Source organism: Sorex fumeus, unplaced genomic scaffold (assembly GCF_029834395.1).
Source record: "Sorex fumeus unplaced genomic scaffold, SorFum_2.1 ptg000044l, whole genome shotgun sequence".
Classification (NCBI taxonomy): Eukaryota; Metazoa; Chordata; class Mammalia; order Eulipotyphla; family Soricidae; genus Sorex; species Sorex fumeus.
In genome coordinates, this window is record NW_026606101.1 from 13,728,895 (window position 1) to 13,735,409 (window position 6,515).

Below are 6,515 nucleotides of genomic sequence, written 5' to 3' on the forward strand. Positions count from 1 at the left end.
AGAAACTCACCAGTAGCATTGATATAGACATTTAAGGCACAAAATTATAGGGCTGGAGCAACAGTACAGCGGGGAGAGCATTTGCCTTGCACGTGGCCAACCTGGGTTCAGTTCCCCAGCATCCCATATGGTCCCCTGAGTTAAGCCAAGAATGATTCCCGAGTGCAGAGCTAGGAGTAACCCCGGAGCACCTCCAGATGGGGCCCCGAAACCAAATAACTAAAAGCACAAAACAAACTGCATACGTTGTTTGTGCTTGAGTATATAGGTAACACACTAAGGACTGTAATTCATGGCAGGCGGGGTCCCTGGGATGGAAAAGAAACAGGACCAGGGCAGACATGTGGGAGACACTTCACTTTTATTCTAAACTCTTAAGTTTAGAATTTTAGTTTTAAAGATCTGACGAGGGGCTGGGGAGATGGCTCAAAGGTCTGGAGGACATGCTTTGCATGCTGGAACCCCCAGGTGAGATCCCTAATACCATAGTCCCTGGAGCTGCACCAGCCCCCCTCCACCTCACATATAAAACCGTGTGTGTGTGTGTGTGTGTGTTTGTGTGTGTTGGGGATGTGTGTGGCTGGAGCCATAATCCAGCGGGTAAGGCATTTCCCTTGCATGCCACCAACCAGAATTCAATCCCCTGCACTCCCTAATGGTCCCCTGAGCCCAACCAGGAGTGATCCTTGAGCCAGGAGTAAGCCCTGAGCATCACTGGGTGTGGGCCCCCCCAAAACCAATCTAAAACAGCAAAAACACAGGGGATTTAGCCAGTGCTACAGCTCATGCCTTGCGTGTGTGCGTGTGTGCGTGTGTGCGTGTGTGTGTGTGTGTGTGTGTGTGTGTGTGTGTGTGTCCCTGGATGAAAACCTCAACAACTTCAAAGGAAATCTGAGGGAAACAGGAACAATGTTAACATCTGATCTTTCCAGGTGTGGAGTTCTTGGGGGGATATATAAGGTTCCTCGCTTTTCTGTATTTGAGCCTCTTCCCTCCAAGGGATTGGCTGATAGAAACTGGATTAGGGAGCTGGTCCCTCTTAAGGCTTTTTCCTGTGCGAGCCGAGCACATCCACTTCTCAAAGTGAGAACCCCACACAGCACCACCCGGCAAGGAAAATCCTTCCGATCCTAAGTCAGACCTACCAAATCAGACAGGCAGAGGTGGGGGCCAAGAGATGGGTTTTCACAAGCCTTGCAGGTGGTTCTAACATACATTAAAGTTCATCTGTAACAGAGATGCCACCGCGAACGGGCATCAGCAGCACTGAGCAGGCAGCCTCTCTCCGCAACTCAGGCCCAGGCCCGGGAAAACAGCACGTTCTTGCAGGTGTAGGATCTGGTCGGATCCCAGCACGACTTGCCACATCCCGGCACCTCTGGGTGTGCTGGAGGTCCTGACTCCAGCAGTTCCTGTCATGGAGGCCCTGGGCAGCACCACACCTTTGGGCCCTAAGCACTGAACCCGGAGGCCCAGTTGGCTGCATTAAGAACTGCCCCCGGGGCTAGAGCAATAGCACATCGGGTAGGGCGTTTGCCTTGCATGCGGCCGACCCGGGTTCAATTCCCAGCATCCCATATGGTCCCCTGAGTACCTCCAGCAGTAATTCCTGAGTGTAGAACCAGGAGTAACCCCTGTACACTGCCGAGTGTGACCCCCCCCCCCCAAAAAAAGAACTGCCCCAGCCCCTAGCACTGCTTGGGAGACCTCCACCCCGCAAAAAAGACCCAAATAAAATAAGTCAGTAGGCCAGCGGTCGCTGTCTTTCATGGCCATGCCACGAAACAGGCGGAGAGGTCCACTCCCCAAGCCCCAGTCCAACAGCATCTGCCCAGCAGCCCCTTTTCCCAAACTGCAGCCTCGGAAGAAATGATGGAGGGGGAAGGAATTCAGAGAGGGGTGATTCTCACAACGCCACGGCCACAGGGCCAACCAGCCTGGAGCGTGTGTCCAGAAGCTTTTGGAGTTTGACCTGGACCTCCTGGGGACTGGGCCATGGGGCGGGGCTGGGGGTGTAGGGGAGGCCCTAGCTGCAGCCGGGCCAGGGTGTGTCGCTTTTGAGGTCGAGGTCACGCCTGCAGCTAGCTGCCCTCCTCCACTCCAGCAGTCGCCCTCCGGCCACCCCTCTATGACCCATCACCCCCTTCCCCCTCCGCTACCGGGAACCCTAAGGGCCTTCCCCTCCTGGGCTCAGCTCTTTGCTTCTCTTTTTTTGTGTGTGTGTGTTTTCTTGTTTTGCAGAAGGGGAACCTAGACGACTCCAGTTTAAAGCTTCCTTCCCCGGCTCGCTGGCTCTCCCGGACTCGCCACCTGGCAGGTGGGCGCCGCGGGTGCCCCGTCTGCCCGAGCTGGGCGGGTCAGGTCCAGCGTCTCGCCTGTCCACCGCGGCCCGACGGCGCCTCCATCCGCCCGGCCCCGCCTGCCCCTCGCCCCCAACTCGGGCGCCCCCCGCAGTCCGTACACCCTCGGGTCGAGCTGGAAGCCCGGGGTCCGGGTCCCCGGGTGCCCTGCCCGCCGGACTCACCTGGGCGCCCGCTGGTCGTCGGGCGGGCAACCCGGATCCTCGCAGCTCGAGCGGCCCCCCAGCGCGGCAGCCCGCGGGGTCGTCGGGCGCGCCCCCGGAGGAAGAAGAAGGGCTGCAGCACGAGGGGCTTCCGTGTCCTGAGCCCCCTAGGGCTGTTCCCGCCGCCGGCCACTCGCACCTCCGACGCGCGCCGGGACTGGGACCAAAGACCCGGAGGCGCGCACTGAGCCACCCGCGGCCTCTGCAGCAGGCGATGCTAGCCCCGCCCCTGTAGCCCCGCCCCGGCCCCGCCCCCGACCAGCTCCAGGAGGCCACGCCCCCAGGCCTCGCCCCGCCCCAGGGAGCTTCCGCCCGGTCCCCACCTACGGGAGCCGAATTCCTTAGCAGGTTTTTCTCAAACAGTGCTCTTGGGAAGTTTCTAGGCGAGCCCTCCACATCCCACCCCATCCCTAGGATCCTAACCCTTAGAACCCCGCCCTCCCCCAATTGTGATCTGACCCCAAAGATCCTAACCCCGAAGCCCCTTTCCCAAATACCCTAACACAACACGTATGGCACACCCCAGTGTGTTTTGTTCCTCCCACCAGATGCTGCAGATGGAGCCCACACATGCAAGGACCGTGCTCTGCCTACGGCTCGCCCAGCCCTCCCTCATCTAGTCTGGTCCCTCTTCTCCCTGGAGCCTCAAAGATGAAACCTGGCTATACCCCATTCATCAGGCATCCTAACCCCCCTGCAGAACCCCAACACATCTTCCCCTGCCAAGAGCCTAACTCTACCCCGGAAAGGAATTTGAATTCCACACCTGTATTATTGTGGTTGTTATTTAGGTAACATGGTTACAATAGTGTTAATGTTTGCTGCCATCTCCAAAGTACCCAAGGCACTTATAACTGTCCCTATGTCACCTCTAGTCTGCCTCTTCATTATCCGCCCCACCCCCCTCCCCCCAACAAACACACACTCCTTGGTAAGCTGAGTTTTACAATCCAAGACCAGGCAGAAGTCACACAGTACAAGGTCTGGCATCTGAAGGATGTGTAACCACACCCGTGGGAGATTTTAACCCTGAACCCAAATTTTTTTTTAAAAATTTTTAATCACTAGAAGAATCCTAATTCCTCTCTTCAAAGGAGCCTAACTTGGCTCTAAAGATTCATCACTTTAACCCAAGGATTCTAATCGCTTTTCTAAGCAGTCCTCACCACCCCCCAACCCCCCTCCCCTCACGCGCGCACCCACACACACACACACACACACACACACACACACACACACATCAATTCTAAGGGCCTACGGAAAGACTCCAACCTGCTCCCCAGGGGTGAATCCCACCTAGCAAAGGATCCCAGTCCTGCCTCTAAGTACCCACCCTGGACTCCCACCAATCCCATCCCCTCCTTCTAGTTGGGAACCTCCCTTACCTCCCTCCCTCTTTCTGTGGTAAGATGGTATCAGCGCCCCAGCCCGTTGCTATTCAAATGTCATGCAAAGTTTCCTGCACCCACAGGAACTGCCCTGCTTATTCCTTGTGCCCTTTGGGAGACAGTTCCAAGGACTTCGCGCTTTGAAGCTGAGGAAAATCAGGTTTGAGGTTCCTGCAGTTCCTGTGTCCAGGGTGGTTAAGGGCAGGGCACAGCTGTTCTTGGAGAAAGGAGGACCATCTCCCTGAAATGTGCTGAACACTCCCAGAACGTGCAGGCTGCCGCCATCGGGCTTTCCCTCACTTGTTCCACAGTTCACTGACATAGTGCCAGGCGTTCAACTTAGCCCTGGTGACTTTGAGGTGGCATCTCTGTGGTGAGACTCTATCCTCGGTGTGGATGGATTGTAAGCAGCATTTCTGAACTCTGTCTTTTTTTTTTTCCTTTTGGGTCACACCTGGCGATGCACAGGGGTTACTCCTGGCTTTGCATTCAGGAATTACTCCTGGTGGTGCTTGGGGGACCATATGGGATGCTGGGAATCGAACCTGGGTTGGCCATGTGCAAGGGGAATGTCCTACCTGCTGTGCTATCGCTCCAACCCCATTTCTGGACTCTTTACACCCCCAGCTACACCCTCCCCCAGTTGGAATAACGAAAATTGTCTTCAGAGGTGACCAAATGTTCCCTCGTAGGAACATGAATGAGATGTCAGTTATATGGGGACCGGAGAGGTAGTACGGGGGTTAAAGCACTTGTGATGCACAGGCTTACCCGAGTTCAAATCATCTGCACCACATATGGTTTCCTAAGCAGCACCAGTGACCCCTGAGCACAATCAAGTGTTGCCCAAACTCCCCACTCTGAAAAAAAGGAAGAAAGAAAGAAATATAGCACTTACAAAACAGAATGCTTTTAGTTGTCTTTCACTTACCGGAAGGCAGTCTATTCAGTTTTGTATCCTTTTTCTGTCACAATTAGTGATACCTGTCCACAGTGCTGAAGGTAATGGTCCTGGGATCATTGTCTACAGCCTCTGTGGCTTATCTGCCCATGCCCTGAGTCATGAATATCTAGGTGGCATCTAACTGTACATACCACCATCAACAGAATAATGTTCTGTGGGCCCGGGTGAGAATTTTGTACACTCTTTGCCAAGAAGAGCAGATGCATGGGGGAACCTCCTCTTCCCGGGTCTCTTTCTGTCTTCACTGGCTTGAGGGGATCATCCATTGATTTTTTTTAAATTTTTATTAGTGAGACACCATGAGGTACAGTTGTAGACTTACACATTTTGTGCTCGGGTTTCAATTATACAATGATGGCATACAGAGATGCCACCTCAAAGTCACTCAATAATCAAATACCCATCCCTCCACCAGTACACCACCATGGATCCCAGTATCCCTTCCACCCCCCATCGCCCCCACCCCACGCTGCCTCTGTGGCAGGGATTCCCTTTTGTTCTCTCTCTCCTTTTGGATGTTGTGGTTTGCAAAAGAGGCAATGAGTGGCAATCATGTTTGGTCTATAGTCTACTTTCAGCATGCTTCTCCCATCCTGGGAGGATGTTCCCAACCCTCTTTATTTGGTGCTCCCCTCTCTATCTGAGCTCCCTTTTCCCCTACCATGTGTATCTGGCCTCCAAACCATGGAGCAAAGTTCCTGGTACTAATCTCAGTCATTCTTGGGTGTTAGTGTCCTATTTTGTTACTTTATGTTCCCTAGATGAATGCCTATCCCTCTCTTTCTGACTCATTTTGCTTAGCATGATACTTTCCACGTAGTGCCACTTGTATGTAAATTTCATGACTTCATCTTTTCTAACAACTACATAGTACTCCATTGTGTAAATGTACCAAAGTTTCTTTAACCAGTCATCTGTTCTCGGGCATTCAGGTTTTTTCCAGATTTTGGCTATTGTAAAGAGTGCTGCAATGAACAAACAAGTGCAGATGTCACTTCTACTATACTTTTTTGCCTCCCTGGGACATATTCCCAGGAGTGGTATTGCTGGGTCAAATGGGAGCTCAATTTCTAATTTTTGGAGAATCGTCCATACTGTTTTCCAAAAGAGCTGAACCAGTCCGCATTCCCACCAGCTTCCCCAAAACTGACCCTTCACCTGGATCCAAGTGACTGAGTTATTTGGAAGGTGGCTGCACTAACCACTTCAGCACCCATCCAGTGGCAAAGTAAGTTATTTGGGAGATGCAATCCACAGAGTAGGGGAGTGGGTGGGCGAGACAGGGAAGGGATGAGACGAGTGAAGGGAGGGAGTTACAATTGTGGGCACCCAGAACTAATGGGAATTGGGTATGCTAATCACCTCAGTTACCCTCCTGAGAGCCCAGGGAGCCCTGTCATTTCACACTGGCCGTACTCTCTGATGTCGCTGGCCTTCCGGGGCTATTTGTCCACCAGCACTACCAGCCTGCCCAGACGTACTCCAGGAAACATCCTCCAGGAGAAGAGATACATACAGGTTATGGGGATGTGAGAGGAAGGTTAGCAACTTCTCTAAATTTGATGCCAAAGGACCTGATGGAGTAGAAATACTCTCTTAG

General features: G+C 53.3%; 1 protein-coding gene across 1 annotated transcript in view; it reads right to left on the reverse strand.

Moving 5' to 3' along the window:
• Window positions 1-2,693, reverse strand: part of HCK (HCK proto-oncogene, Src family tyrosine kinase) — a 49,312-nt gene extending 46,619 nt beyond the window's left edge. Inside the window, exon 1 of the mRNA XM_056121680.1 lies at window positions 2,525-2,693. The gene's annotated coding sequence lies outside the window, so the exon portion shown is untranslated. The remainder of the gene's footprint in view (window positions 1-2,524) is intronic.
• Window positions 2,694-6,515: the final 3,822 nt, after the last annotated feature.